Source organism: Chinchilla lanigera, unplaced genomic scaffold (genome assembly GCF_000276665.1).
Source record: "Chinchilla lanigera isolate Chin_1 unplaced genomic scaffold, ChiLan1.0 scaffold00007, whole genome shotgun sequence".
Classification (NCBI taxonomy): domain Eukaryota; kingdom Metazoa; phylum Chordata; class Mammalia; order Rodentia; family Chinchillidae; genus Chinchilla; species Chinchilla lanigera.
The window spans coordinates 27,103,609-27,119,991 of NW_004955408.1; the positions used below are offsets into that span (position 1 = coordinate 27,103,609).

The 16,383-nt window shown below is 39.5% G+C and overlaps 1 long non-coding RNA gene across 1 annotated transcript; it reads left to right on the forward strand.

Annotated features, from left to right (window-relative positions):
* Positions 1-13,569: 13,569 nt before the first annotated feature.
* On the forward strand, positions 13,570-15,013 carry LOC106147265. The gene is made up of 2 exons (XR_001232072.1): positions 13,570-13,720; positions 14,497-15,013. It is a non-coding gene; the product is annotated as an uncharacterized LOC106147265 (long non-coding RNA).
* Positions 15,014-16,383: the final 1,370 nt, after the last annotated feature.

Sequence of the window (16,383 nt, forward strand, 5' to 3'; positions counted from 1 at the left end):
TAATGATTAAAGTATCAGTTCATCAGAAGCTATAACAGTTGCAAATATATCTGCACTCAATATCAGAGCACAATATGTAGAGCAAACAGTGATCGATCTAGAGGAAAAATTGACAGAAATAGTAGGAGACTTCAATGTTACACTTTAAAATAAAGAGTAGAACATTTAGACACAAAATTAATAAATAAGCAACTGACTTGACCACCCCTCTTGATCAAATGGATCTAAAAGGCAAATACAGAACTGCCCATCCAACAGCAGAGAATACATGTTCTTCTTAAGTGAACATAGAACAGATTCCAGGGTAATTCACAGGTTAGGTGACAGAATAACTCTTCCCAAATTAAAAAGACTTAAATTATATCAAATATATTTCTGATCAAAATCTTTACTGAGCAATTACTGGGCAAAGAAGGAAGAATTTTAAAAATATCTAGAGACAAACAAAAACACAGTATACCAGAACCAATAAGATGTGGCAAAAGTGTACTAGGAGGGTAATAGTGATAAGCGCCTACCTACATCAAAAAGAAAGAGAAAAAGAAAGAAAGATCACCAATAGACCATCTAACTCTACCACTCATGGGTCTAGAAAAAGGAAAACAAATCAAGATCAAATTTAGAAATAAGACTATAAGAAATATTACAGCCATGATAAATGAAATGTAAACAGAACATAACACTAAAGCAAAGATTTTGTTTCATTCAAAGCTAAGCAAAATTGACAAATCCTTAGCTAAGCTAAGGCAAAAAGAGAAAAGACAAATAAAAAACAGAAATGAGAAAGGAGAATACTGTAACAAATGTCTCATAAATAAAAAGGGTCATAGAGATAATTATAAACAAATTGGATAACCTAAAGGAATTAAATAAATTTCTAGAAATATACACTCTACCAAGACTGAGTTAAAACACAGAAAACCCCAGAACAAATAACAGAGATGACTCAGTGATTGAAAACCTCTCAGTGAAGCAAAATCTAGAATTTGATGGTTTTACAGATGAATTCTACGAAACATTTGAGTGATTACCAATAATCTTAAGACTCTTTCAAAAACTAAAAGAAGAGAGAGCATTTAAAACTCGTTTTATGAGGTCAGCATTGCTTTAAACAAATAGAGATTTATCCTTGAGATGCAAGGATGATTCTAAATTTCAAATCAATCAATGTAGTAAAGCACATTAACAAAATAAAAGATAAAACCCACATGACCATCTAAATAAAGATGCAGAACAAATACAGTGTCTATCTATGATTAAAAACTCTCAACAAAATATGTGTATTTCAGTACAAGAAAAGCCATCTATGAAAATCCCACGTCTAACATAGTGAATGGGGAAAATTTGAAGCTTTTCTCCTATGCTCTGGTACCAGGCAAAGGCGACTACTCTTATTTCTATTCGCTGTGGTACTAGAGTCCTAGCCAGAGCCATTGGACAAGAAATAGAAATAAAATGCACCCAAATTGGAAAGAAAGAAGTAAAAATATCTCTATTCATAAATGAAATTATACATAGTTTTTTCCTAAAAACTCCACAAAAATTGTTGACATAAATCAAAGAATTCAGTAAATTTGCAAGATACAAAACCACCATAAAAAAATCAGAGATATTTCTGCACAATAAAAACAAATTATCCCAAAGGAAATCAAGAGAAGTTTCAGAAAAAGAAAACAGTTTCATTTTCAGTAGCATCAAATAGGACAAAATACTTAGGAAACTTAAAGGGGCAAAAGACTTGTACACCAAAAATCATAAAACAGTGATGAAGCAATTTAAAAACTGCATAGAAGTGGCAAGCACCCTGTGTTCATGGATTAGAAGACTTAATATCTTTAAAATATAAATACCACCCAAAGTGATCTACATGTTCAATGCAATTTATACAACCATGGTATATTACAGACCTATACTAATAAAAACGTCTTTGCATTAATAGAAAAGCAATCATAAAATTAACGTAAAACCACAAAATATCCTCAATACCCAAACAATCTTGATCAGGAAGAGAAAAAGCCAGAGGAGTCACACAGTTTCTGACTGCAGAATGTATATTCAAAGCTATAAAACCACAAAGACAACATGGTACTGGAATGAAAATAGACATGTAGACCAATGGGACACAATAGAGATTTCAGAAATAAATCTGTGCATTTACAGTCAAATAAATCTTTGACATGAGCGACAAAAACTAACTTGGAAAAATAGTCACCTCAATTAATCTCATGAATCAGTGTTTTGGGAAAACTAGATATCCGTGTGCAGAAGAATGCCAACGTGCTTTTAAGTCACATCATATAGAAAAATCAACTACAAATGGTTTAAAAACTTCAGCATGAACATCTGAAACTAAAATCATATATCTATTCAGGGGATACTACTCAAAATATATAAGGGGCTCATACAATTTAACAGCATAAAAGCCCTACTTTAAAAATGGACGAAGGGCCTAAAGAGATATTCTCAGCATCACTAATCATCAGAGAAGGGCAAATCAAGAATGCAACAGCTAGTACCTCATAATCCCTGGAAAGGCTGTATTAAAAAAACAAAAGATAACAAGTGTTTATGAGAATGTAGAGAAAAGGGATCTATTAGTGGGGGTGTAAATTAGGATCTCTAGATATGGGAAACGGCAGAGTTTTCTCAAAAAATTGGCACTAAAGCTACCATATAAAGCTACCAGTAATTCCATCTGAGTATATATTTAAAGGAAATGAAATCTGGATCTCTGCCCCAGACGGCTCACTTGATTTTTGACAACCCTTAGGCTGTAACTACTTGTTAGATCCTTCTTGTGTATCTCTGTCTTCCTGAGAAACCACTTTGAAGATACCCCATGTATTACAGCAGTCATTGATATTTTCCTACTAATCTATCCATAACTCTGTAATGTTTGTATTGTTCCTATCCTATTTCATAAATGGATCCATGTTTATTATTATGTGTTTCCTACAACAACCATTGAGAATTATTGAATGATTATTCAGTAGGTCACTCATGTATAGTTCTATTTATACTCTTTAGAAGACACTTTGAAGATACCTAAGTATAGGACAACAACTATTGATAATCTCCTACCTCTTTTGTCTGTAACTCACTATCATTTGTCTATTTGTTTTCCTGAGAAACTATCTTATAGATAACAATATGTAAAACAATAACCATTGATAATTTCCTACCATTTTGTCTGTAATTTGGTAAGCCCCTCCTATTATTATGTTATCCTTCTTTTACTCTTTAAAATAAAAAAAAAATTTAAAAAAAAAAAGAAATCCGGATCTCAAAGAGACATCTGCATTCCTATATGCAGCATGCCATACTAGCCAAGTTATGGAAATGGCAAGTGTCCATGGATGAATGGATAAAGAAAAATGGTATATATGTACTATGGAATAGTGTTTATTCTCAAAAAGGAAGGAAATCCTGACTTTGTCACAGCACAGATGAATCTGGAGGACATTACGTTACATAAAATAAGGCAGAAACAGGAAGACTCACTTTCTTCATGATTTCATTCGGAAATGCAAAAAGTCAAATCTGTAGAATCAGAGTCAAATGGTAGCTGGTAGGGGCTGGGGAAAGAGCAGTCAAAGGGTGCAGAGTTTTGGTTATCTAGAATATAGAAATTCTGTAACTGTAAGGACAGCATGGTGTCATTAATATACTATATTGTGTACTTGAAATGTGCTAAAAAGGTGGATCTTAAATGTTCTTAACACACATACACACAGAAGAAAAGAGACAGAAAGAAACAAGGAAAAGGGCAGCTACGTAAGGTGATGAATATATTTATTAATTTGTTGTGATGCTCTTTCATAATATCTGTATACAGATTAGTACACATTAAATATCTATTTATCAATTAATCGTACCTTTAAAAGCTGTTAGATTAAATAAATAGACTAAAATAAGATACTAAAATAAACACTGCTGTCTTACTCTCTAGGATAACTTGGCTTTTGATGGTAGTAAAAAGCCTGCTAGAGAAAGAAACCAAATGCCATGAAGGAAAAGGTCAATGAGAAATTTCCATCATACATATATTTGCTAGGTTTTTAGTCATTTATTTGTTCAGTTCTCCAGAAGGGAAGGCTTGGAGTGACACGATAACTAGTGTAGTCCTGTCTTTTCAGAAGTAGGAGGAATTGAGTCACTCAGAGTCAAAGCTAGTCTCAGTGTTCACGGAGCTCACAGAAGAGGGAAGCCTGTGCCCAGGGAAAGCTTATGGAGGGAGTGCCACCGTCCCTGTTCTCCCTGCCATCCCTGATTCCGTGTGTCTCCCACAATTTACTCCCCAGCACATTTTGATGGGTCTTGTGCATCAGATTTGATTTATCGTTCACCTGACATAAAACCCGACAATGCTGTAATTAGAAGGTTCAAATGAGGGTGCCTGGAGGGAGGTAATTATTTGCTGAGAGATGACTTGTGATAAAGAAACAGCATAAGTGTAGCTTCCCTGTTGGGCGGAGGGCATGGAGTTCATAATTTGTTGATACCAAAATAAGAAGGGATATTTTCTGGGATAATGACACTGGTTTTCCTTAAATGATGTAATGGATAACTTTCTCTGCTTAAGACTAAGCTTCCCAGAACCCTGTGAATCCCTTTCCCACCCATCGCTATCCTTTGGAGAAAGCAAAGAGTCTCTAAAAGAGGCTCTGCCATCTCCACATTTCCTTTATCCCGGGGAAGCATCCTGCCTGCCTCGGATGGTATACCGCCCTTCCCAGTGGACACCAGTTTGCCTCTGGATCTAGTTGTAGTCTCTGGGTTTGGCGTGCTGCTCTGCAGGCAGGCTCAGACAAGGGCAAGGAGGACTTGAGGAACAGGCATGGAGGGAACTGATTTTGCTGAGTATCGTCTCCCTTTCCAGCACTAACCAGACTGGTCTCCATGTCATGTTGTGATATAGGAATTCATATTTCCATATTACAGATGAGGTCACAGACTTGAGAGGTAAAGCTTTTCCAAGAAAACAAAGTAGGTAAAAAGGTGGGATAGCACCCAGGCATCTTTGGTGCTAAAGCCTTTGCTATTTTCTCTGATTCAATATACCTCCCCCAAATGGGAGCAAAACCCCCAGAAGGTCCCTGGAGAATAGGTTGGAATGTTGTTTATATCCAGACTCTGGCTGGTGTTTGATTAGGTTCTCATTAAAAATATTGTTGGTTTTGTAATTCTAATCCTTTCCCCAGGTTCATGTTGACTTTATGGAGTGTTCTGTCCTAGGTCACAGTGACCTCACTCCAACTGTGTTCACCAAGTTGCGGGAACAAGGTATGCCAGGGAATGGGAGGAGTTTCCAGCAACTGCCAGGTCAAAGCTTTAAGCTACAGAGACTATGGCTTTGCCCCTCAGGGGTTCTCCCAGGTGCATGGCAGAAGAGAAAGCTGGGCTCCTAATGTTTGTCCATGCAGCCTTCATGTCCTCCTGGCTCCCAAGTGAGTGCCTGGCCTCTGGTAATGACCTCACTGGATCTTCACATGTGCACTTGGAGTTGGAGACCAACAGCCCCATTTTACAGAGAGGGAAGGCAAGGCTCAGTAAACCCAAGTGATTGTTTCTGTATCTCAGCTGAATGAGATTTGGAGTTAAGAAGACCTGGCTTTGAAGGGCAGATCTGTTACTTTAAGAACTTTGTAGCTTAGAAAATGTTACTTCAACTCCACAGAATACAATATTCTTGACTGATAAACTGTCTCCTTGGAAATAGCTTTTGTTAAAAATATTTGGCATGGTGGAGGTACCTAAAGAATAGTAGTTAATGTTATTATAGGAATAGCCACAGAATTTAATTTCACATGTCATTTCTGATGGTTTCCAAGAGACCTGTGTTGAAGTGTATACTGAACCCATACCAAAGAAAGTTGGTACGGACCAGTAAGGTCTGCTGTGGCATGGGAGGGGATTTACTGCACATGTCGCAACTATTTTCCATGTTTGTGCTAATATGATTGTCTAAAGTACTACCAGGAAAAATTGGATTTTAGTTATACATTTATTCACAGTGCCCACATTTCCCACTGTCTCTACTTTGTCTTTCCCTAGTTGTAATTTCCTTGGTGTATTAGTTTTCCATGGCTTCTGAAACATAGTCCTACAGACCAGATAGTTCAAAAACAACACATTTCTTTTTCTTTTACAGGTATAGAAGTCAGAAGCCTTGAGTCAGCCCCACTGGGCTGGAATCAGGAGGACAACTCATTCCTTGCCTCTTTCCTGTTCTTGTGTCTGCAAGCATTGCCTTGGCTTCTCACTGCATCATTCCAGTCCCTGCCTCCATCTGCCTGTGCCTTCTCTGTGTATGTAATCTATGTTTCCTCTCACTCACATAATCCATGATAACCCCTCTTGCTCTGAATCTTTAAATCAATTGTATCTGCAAAGGTCTTGTTGTTCCTTCTAAGGTTTCACATCAATAAATTCTGGGGATTAGGACTTGCTATTTTGGAGGAGATACTTTGAAGCCTACTACACTAGGCTTTATCTCCCTATTTGCATCAGGTTTTTCCGTTGAGAAACTTATTATCCACCACAAGGTCTTATTTCATCATATAGAGCTTATAAGAAATCCTAAATATGGGTTACCTTGACTCCTTCTCTCACTCGGATTTTAGATCTCAAGCTTAGTACCTTGGTTTTGAACTTTCTCTAAAGACCAAGCTCCTATGAAATATGTCTGCTAACCTTGAAACCAGCAGTTCTCACTCCCCATCTTAATCCATCATGAAGCATAGCCTCTTTATCCTGGCTTCAGGGTTCTTTAAGACCTGGCTGTTTGAATAGTTAAGGTAGGTAGGTAGAGTTGCTATAACAAATAGGTCCTAGTATATCATGGTTCATCAAGGTAGAGGTTTCCCTGCTTGTATCACTGTTGATATTCAAGTGTGTGGGGCAACTGAAGAAAGTTTCATGGTCTTTCCAGGACTGTGCTTCTTCTACTTTGTCTACTGCTTCCTACAAAGGGGAATTGGGGCATGAACAGGGTATATTAGCTTCCCTTGTGCTTAATTTTAAGAGCATTGGGGCCAGTTATTACAGGCCAGACTTGATAGATCAAATTTCCCTGCTTCCAATTTTGAATTTTAAGGAAGTGGACCAAAGATAGTGTCATGGGCACCATCCTATGGCCAAGTGGGAGTGACATATTAAACAAGCTGCACAGAAAGTCAGAGTCCTCCACTCTCACTGCCTACTCACCTATTTTCCATGCCAGGGTCCACTCTTCCCTCTGGTGCTGTGAGCTCGCAGGAACACTGTCTTTCCTTATCTGTTGAATTTGTAAGTTTCTGATACCGGAACTCCAAACCCTCTTAGATTCACCTACCTCACAGGGCTCTTATGCAGAAAATATTAAATGATGAGAGAAAGAAGAGCTTTATTCACTAAAATATTTTCTGTCATGGAAAAGAGATTATAAATAATTGCAATGTATAAGATCTAGTAGTCACCAGGAAGCTGATGTAATTCTCAGTTTGAGACTGAAGGGGACTGGGAATTTAGGGGATGACTGAGGCAAGTTTTAGGTATTTATTCAACCAATTAAAAAAGCTAACCAAAATTTGAACACATTTATTGATAGAGACTCTATTCAGAATTGCCAAAAACTAGAAGCAATCAAGATTTTCTTTAGGAGATGAATGGGTGAGCAACCTATGGTACATCCATACAACAAAATACTATTCAGCAATGAAAATGCTGTAGTCATGCAGTGATTCTTGAAAGACAAACTGTAGAGATAGTAAATTAGTCCATGGTTTTCAGATGTCCTGGAGGTTGATGGAGGAATGAGTATGTGAAGCATAGATTTTTTTAGATTGGTGGAACTATTCTGTGTAACACTTTAATGATGGACAGAATAGGCATTTGTCAAAATCTAGAGAACTTTATATCAGAAAAAGATAAATCTTTGTTTCTGTAAACTTTAAAAATTCACTTAGGAGACTGGGCCACCATAAGACAGAATGCAGACTATGACATAATACCTATAAGTGCATGAAATACTCTCACTGAAAGGGAAGCAGACATCAAGGTCATAGATTAAGTAACTTTGGAAATAAGGGCAATCTGTGAAACTGAAGACAAATAGAACTTCTCATAAGCACCATCATCTAGTTAATAAAATTGTTTCCCATGGGCTGCAGGTGAATAATTCTGAAAGCTACTTTTTGCATGCACTTAAATGTAACAATGAAGTATTTGAGTAGTGGATGATGCTGGGCAGGTTTCTCACTGTTGGAGTTGGGAGGTTTCACAGAGAAGCAAGAACAGTCCGTGGAACAATGGCTAGAACTGGAAATATCAGTGTAGACCCATGTTTATACCATAGAGTTCCTCAGAAAAGCAAAACCAATAGGATGGGATAGGATAGGGTGGGGTAGGGTAGGGTAGGATAGAGGTAGAGGTGCAGATAGGGACAGAGAGACAGACAAAGATAGATGACAAAGATGATAGAGATGATAGAGACCATAGAGATAGAGATGTAGAGGTAAAGGTAGACGTAAATGTAGACATAGAGGTAGAGATAAGTCATGTGGTTATGGAGGCTGAGAAGTACCAGAGAATGCCACCTACAAGCCCAAGAACCAGAGAAGCTGGTAGCATGGTCCAGTCCAAATCTGAAGAATCCAGAGCCAGTGAGGCTGATGGCTTAATTTTCAGACTGAGGCTGAAAGGGACTGGGAAATCTAAGTGGCTGATGAGGGAAGTCTTAGAGTCTAAAGTACATAGAGCCTGGCGTTCTGATATCCAAGGATACAAGGTGAATGTTCTCATTGAAAGGGAAGAGGGATTTCCCTCTGCTTTTTTTTCAGATCTGGTATCTTATCCGGTTGGATGGTTCTCCCCCCACACACAGATTGGGTGAAGGTAGATCTTCTTTAGTCTATTGATTTAAGTACCACTGTCTTCTGGAAATATCCTCACAGACTTACCTGGATAACACTTTAAGGCTTTCTGGGAATCCCTTAACCCAGTCAAAAGGACATGTAAAATTACCCATCACACATAGATTGGACTACCCAGATATATTTCCTTTTTCTTTCAGCTGAGAGGGCCCAGAAGCAATGACGTCCTGAAGCAACAGCACAAGTAACACCCACATCATGCTTTAAAATACCATGTTTCAATAAAAGGAATGAGAGGTCCCCCCAGAATGGCTGATCTGGCTCTCAGGCAAGAAAATGTAAGGTGATCCTGAAATATTTTATAGTGCCAGGAGTAAAAATTGCTTTTCAAAAAAAAAAAAAAAAAAAGGAGCAAGGAAGAATTTTTAAAAGAGACATCTGAAGGAGCTCCCAATGATGAAAGTTGGAAATTTTTGAACAATAGAACAAGTAAAGTAAGCCTGGTGTGGTGCACACACCTGTAATCCCAGCTACTCAAGAGACTGAGGCAGGATGATCACAAGTTCAAGGCCAATCTGGGCAAGGTGGTGAGACACTATCTCAAAAGGATGTGTAGTTTGGTGGTAGAGGTCCCCTGGATTCATTCCTCAGTAACCTGAGGGTATGCAGTATCAAGTAGCAGTAAGCTATAACACAAAATATCCATGAATACTGATAGATGAATAATCAAATGAATGAATAAATAAACCTAAAGAGACTAAACTCATGCAAAGGGATTCCAAATTATGTGTGTAGATACTCCATTCCAAAAGACGTGAGATATAACTTACTACTTCTTAAATGTGAGGGGAGCATATCTCATCCTTTCAAAGAGTGGAGTATAAAAAGGGAGAAAGAGAGATGTGACCCCACAGTGAAGAAACCCAACACCCACTAGCTCAGCCAGGCAATCATCAATACCGACGTACACTCCCACCAAAAGGGGGAAGGGCTCCTTTTACCCCACAGCCTTGCCAGCCTTTGTTATTGGTTGATTTCTTGATAATAGCCATTCTTTCTGGAGTGAGATGATCTCAGTGCTCTTTTAATTTGCATCTCCTGATTGACCAGTGAAGTTGAATGTGTTTCCATATATTTACTTACTGTTTGTACATCTTCATCTGAGAAATGTGTGTTCACTTCAGATACCCATCTTCCGATTGGGTCTTTAAAATGAGGGGGTCTGAGCGTGTTTTGGTTCTTTATATAGTCTAAATATTAGTGCTTTGTCTCGGGAATAGTTGATAAAAATTTTTCCCGTTCTGTGAACTGTCTCTTCTCTCTGTGGGTGGTTTCTTTTGCCATGCAAAAGCTTGACCCAGCTATTCTTCTTTTGGATACCTTCCCAAAAGGGTTAAAAGCATCATACCACAGCGATATATGCACAGCCATGTTTACAGCAGCACAGTTTATAATAGCTAAATCTTGGAAACAGCCACATGCCCATCAATGGATGAATGGATGAAGAAAACATGGTTTTCATATATAATGGAATACTAATCTGGCATGAAAAAAGGTAAACTTGAGACATTTTTAGGTAAATGCATGTGCTTCAAGAACATAATTTGAATCTGTTTTCATGAGAAGCCACTTTGAAGATATCAATATGTAATACAACCACCATTGTTAATTCCCTGCCACTTTGTTTGTAACTCTGTATTGTCTGTATTGTGCTTGTGATATGTTGTAAAATGTTGTATATCTGTTAATGTTTCCCTCCTTTTATCTTTAAAATAAAAAAAAGAACATAATTTGAAGCAAAATAAATGAGACACACATATTTAAATATTACATTGTTTCTCTCGAGTGAGAAAACCAAAGGGTAAGTAAGGACCACCATGAAGAACAGATATTGGGAAGTGGGACGAAAATGTTCAAACAGGAAAGGGGAACAAGGGGAAGGAAGGAGATAGGGAGAGAAAAAAGTAATGGAAAGAAACAATAGTACCAAAGTTCTATAAATGGGGAGGTGAAGAGGGATTGAAGGGAAGAGGGGAATGGCAAAAAAGAGTTAAGATATATCATGTACAGGTACAAACGCCCTATGATGAATGTGATTATTATGCATGCAAAAGTTGTACCGATAAAATTAATTTTAAAAATCCAGACCAAAGGTAATAGGTCACAGCCTAGGATCCACCCTCCAGAGGGTGGGATGAGAACGGCGTTGGCCTTCTGTGCCATTCCCAAGTACCTGTGACACAAGTGCAGTCATGGGCAAGGCAGCAGATAAGTCCCCCGTTTGTTGCTAGCTTTCTCTAGGGGAATAGAGCCAATTGCAGTCTCTATAATCATAAGAGGGGATCTGTTGGGCTGGCCCATACAATCAGGGTCCGGATACTTCCAAATGGCATTTTGCGTTCCCGGTACCAGAGAAAAAACCAAAAAAAAAAAAAAAAAAATGGCATTTTGCAATCTGGACACCTGGGGAAGCTAGTGATTGCTGAGTCCAAGGTGTGGAAGCCTTAAAACAAGAGAGACTAGGATGCAGTGCCCATCTGAGGCTGAAGGCTAGACGCTTCCTGGAGGGTGACCAGTATGTGTCTATGGTCCAGGGCTGAAGAATCTGGACTCTGACATCTATGGGCCAGGGCAACAGCAAGCCACACTTCCCCTCCCAACAGGCTCAACCAGGAGCTCCTATTTTCTGATTTTATACATCTGGGCTCCCAGCCCATTGGACAGTGCCACCCACATCCAGGGTGGGCCTTCCTCCCTTCAGTTCAGTGACCCACCTGTCAAGGTATCTGAAAACATGCCACAGACACACCCAGAAGTGTACTTTTCCAACCTGTGAGGCATCCTGCAATCCACCCACAGTTAACCATCAACTGACTCAGTGATACTCTACAAAATATCTGACCAGGACTTCTCGAAACTCTCAGCATTATCAAAAGAAGGGAAGTTTTGGAGATGAACACAACCAAGAGGAGCCTGAGGAAACACAAGGGCTAAGTGTTATGAGTTTCCAGGGTGGGATCCTGGGACAGAGAAGGGACTAAAAACTGGTTTTAGTTAGTAAGACTGTATCCATATCTGTTGGTTAATGCACCATCCTAATGTAATACACTAAAAATAGAAGAAACTAGATGTGGAATATATGCAAATATTCTGTACTATTTTTCTAACCTTTCTGTAAATATAATTTATTTAAATTTTTCTTGTTTAAAAAATATATGTACAACCATGTTTATAGCAGCACAATTTGCAATAGCTAAATCTTGGTAATAATCCAAATGCCCATCAGTCGAAGAAAGTTCTGAAATCCTGTAACATTCTTATTGTCTTTGCTTTGCTTTGTTTTTGTCTATGTTGTTGGCACTTTGCTATTGCCCTTTTTTTTCAATTCTCTTTAAAATAAAAAAAAAAATTTAAATATATGGTATTTTTATACAATGGAGTACTACTCAGCCATGCAGAAGGATAATCATGAGACCTTTATAGGTAAATGGTTGCAATTTGAGACCGTAGTCATACATGAAATAAATCAGACTCACATATGTAAACATCATATTGTCTCTCTGGTATGAAAAAGTGAAAGAGTAAGTAAGGTTTAAAATGTACAATAAATATGGTGAAATGGGAAGAAACGATAAAAAAGGAAAAAGAAATTAGGATGGGAGAAAGGGTAAAGAAAAAAAGGGAAAAGGAGGAAAATGCAAGTTAGCTATGCTATTAAAGTCTCTCTCTTTTTTTTTTTTTTTTTGTCTTTTTGAGACAGGGTCTCTCTATGTAGTTCAGGCTGATCTTTTTTTTATTTTAAAAATAAAAGGAGGAAAACATTAACAGACAGACAACCTTTTACAAAATAGCAAAAGAACAGTACAGACAATACAGAGTTACAAACAAAGTGGTAGGAAATTAACAATGCTTGTTGTATTACATACTGGTATCTTTGAAGTGTTTTCTCATGAAAATAGATAGAGACATGCAATATTGATCAATCAAGGACTCATTAACAGTTTCAGGCTGATCTTGAACTCACTTTGTAGCCCAGGCTGGCCTTGAACTCTCAGTGATCCTCCTGTCTCAGGCTCCCGAATGCTGGGAATACAGGTGTATGCCACCATGCCTGGTGCTATTAGTGTCTCTTAGTTCACTGAAAAGAAAGTTCATGCTAATATCTCTTGGAGGATTTTTTTATGTCTATATCTTTTACTCTGAGTATCTACTTTGAAGATGACAATGTGCAACGTATTAACTGTTGTTATTCTTCAATTATTTTGTTATGAAATTCTGTCTTACCTTTTTTCAACAAAATAAAAAATAAATCAATAAATAAAGGTAGCTGCAACTTCAGACTCAGAGAATCTTCACTGAAGGTATTTTCTCAAACAGGTATGTTTTGCCAGTATCTGAAGGTAGAAATTTTGACCCTTCCATACAGACGAGAAAACTGAGGTCTGAGAGAAGCAAATTACCCTGTGCCACACAACTAGCAAGAGGCAGGGCCAGGGTGTGAACCCACTGAGCCATGACAGCCAGGGACGCCCACGCTCTTGCGTCTCCTGCGTGGCCTCTGGCAGGCTGCCATGTTTGCATTGGCAGAACTCTTAAGTGCACCTGTGCATGCACACAGTCCTCTGCCCCAGCCTTGGCCAGCCTTGTTCACCAGTTTGAAACAGCCTTAGGCATCAGGATTGCAGCATCTTCCCTCTCTTTTCCAGAATGTCTCCTGGTAGGCGGGGGTTCAACTTTCCCAAAGAGCTAAAATGACACCCCAAAGCCTTTCTGTACATCCACCCTGTCCTTAGCCAACATTTGACCTACAGCTCCACAGGAAGAGAGTGAGGGAGAAAAGTTGGGAGGACTTGGCTGTCAGACAGAAGGTAAGGAGCATAGCTTATGATGCTTCATCCTGGTAGAGGTGAGACCCTCTCTCTGGGTATGACACTGGCAAAGTTATTGGCACAGCTTCTGCCATGAGGGACACTATGGTCAGAACTTGTTCCTCAAAGTCCATGTATTGGCAACCTCACCTTCAGTGCCACGGCAGGACCTTGAAGAGAGCAGAGCCCTCAAAAATGGATCAGTGTCATTATCACTTTCTACCCCTTCATGCTCTTTCTTGCTTTCCTGCCTTCTGCCTTTCATCATAGCACAATGAGCCAGGGAGTCCCTTGCCAGGTACGAGGCCCTTGCCTGGTACTGGCCCCTTAACCTTGGACTGGAAAATGAAAAGGAGAGAGCAAAAGAGAAGGGGAGAAGGGAGAAGGGAGGAAGGAGAGAGGGGGAGACGAGGCAAAGAGGGAGGGAGGGCAGGAAGAAGGAAGGAAGGAAGGAAGGACGGAAGGAAGGGAGGGAGGGAGAAAAGGAGGGAAGGAAGGAAGGAGGGAGGAAACAAGGAAAAAGACAGGAAAAAAGGTGGGAGGGAGGAAGAATTTAAACTTTACTGCATAAATTATTCAGTATCCAGTATTCTGTTAAGCAGCACAAAGCTGAGTAAGACAAGAGGTGTGCTGTACTTTTAGGTGTGTACTGGTAGGAGCCTACACTTTCCTTATCTGCCCGGTGCACCTATTTAGAAGTTCTTTGAAAGTATTCATTCATGTTTCTCCATGAGAACAAGGGCTTCACCTCCTCTTTTTGGGTCCACCTCATCTAGAACTCCACCTGGCACAGAGAGGACCTGCAGGAGAAGCACTGACTGAAGGACCTCACGAGGCACACTGTCCCAGCACCTCCAGGCACCACACCCAAGCTAAGAGGGGGCACAATCAGGACTGAGCCACCATTGTCCCTGGGACTTGAGGTTGGGAGAGGATAAGCAGAGACCCAGACCATCCCCTCCCGGGAGGCTGGGACCCGGAGGAGGGCGTGCCTACTCCTGGCGAAGGGTCTTCCTCAGTGTGGCTGGAGGAAGTGGGAAGCTGTTTCCTCCCAGCTGCAGTCATGGAGCCACAGAGTCGGGATTCATGGCAAATTAAGTTGTTGATTTGTACGTTAAATGAGGTTAATTCCATCCATTAACCAAAGATGTTTTCAAAGCGCCTGGTGTAAGAGCGAGGAGCAATTAGTGTCTTTGTATTAGTGGATGTGGGCCAGGCCGTGAGGGGAGGGGGATGAAGCTTATGCACTCTTTATGATATCATCAAAAGTAAATGAATTATGAAAACAAAAGAGCCAGTGTGAGGCTGCCTGAGCTGATAACTGAGGAGAACAGAAGGTTCTCAATGGAGAAGGGGAGAAGGAACAGCAAGGAGGGTGCGGATCCTTCTGGCTTGCCTGTGGTTTTCAACGAGGCAGTGGCTTCCACACTGCCACCTGGGCACTCTACAGAAAGAACTGGTTTTGCTTCAGTTAAAGAGGCTGGGTCATGAGGGAGGATTGGGGTTGTTATTCTTGTTATTGTTTGTGGGTTGGTTTTTAATTTTCTTTCTGGCATAAGCCTTAACAATGTTGAACAATAAATGAACTTGGTTCAGAGGGTCCTTTACGCCTGATGGAGGAGTTACTGCTAATAGACCTGGAGCTGGCTGTTTTATGTAAGGGAATGGTAAGGAGACTTAGTGTCCTCAACAAAGAACCCACAACTCTGCCATTTCCTGGAGCTGTGGTCCATGCAGACCCCGGAGCCATCCCTGGGGTAATGGGAGGCATGAGTCTCACAGGGGTGAGAAGAGATGAGCCATGCATGGTGACCCACATCTGTAATCCCAGCTACGCAGGAGACTGAGGCAGGAGGACTGCAAATTCAATTCAACTGGGCAATTTGGTGACTTACTGAGACCCTGTTTCAAAATTCAAAAAACTAAATTTAAGAGGGGGAGGGCTAAAGATATAGTTCAGTACAAAGGTCCTGGGTTCTATTCACAAGACTGTCAAAGAAGAAAGAGGAAGAGAAGAGAGAGCGGGGGAGGACATGATTTGATGGGTGCCGTGGTGCATGCACATGTCAATAGAAAACTATTTCTCTTTCAATCTTTTTGCCACTTCTTTCTGATTAGATCAAGGAAAAGAAAGGTACTGGTCTGTCTTTAACACCTCCTTTAGAAACTGCTAAACTCCTTTTTAACCGAAGTCTGGCAGAAAACAACACTGAATAAGACCCTCATAACAATTCTCTCCAATGTATTTATTGTTTCTTTTTATTTTAAAAATAAAAAAAAACTAACAAAACAACAATGATGACAAAATCAAAACAACACAAAAACAACAAAAAAACGATACAGGACCTCAAAACAAAATGATAGGAATTTACAGTGGTTGCTACATTACGTATTGTTATCTTCAATGAAGTTGCTCAGTCTACCAGACATAAGAATGTAAGATTGATCAAACAATTAAACACTTGTGAATGCAAAATGATTGTGGCTTTCCATCAACAGTAATAATATAAAGTTGTGAGTCACAATAGTGAATTTACATCTAAAATGTATAACTTTATGAGTGAACAATAGTTACAGAAATGGTGCTTGAATTAAGTGATGCCTGTAAAACAGCGGTGTAACAGAAGGAGCACACACAAGAGGGATTAGGAAAACAGATTATT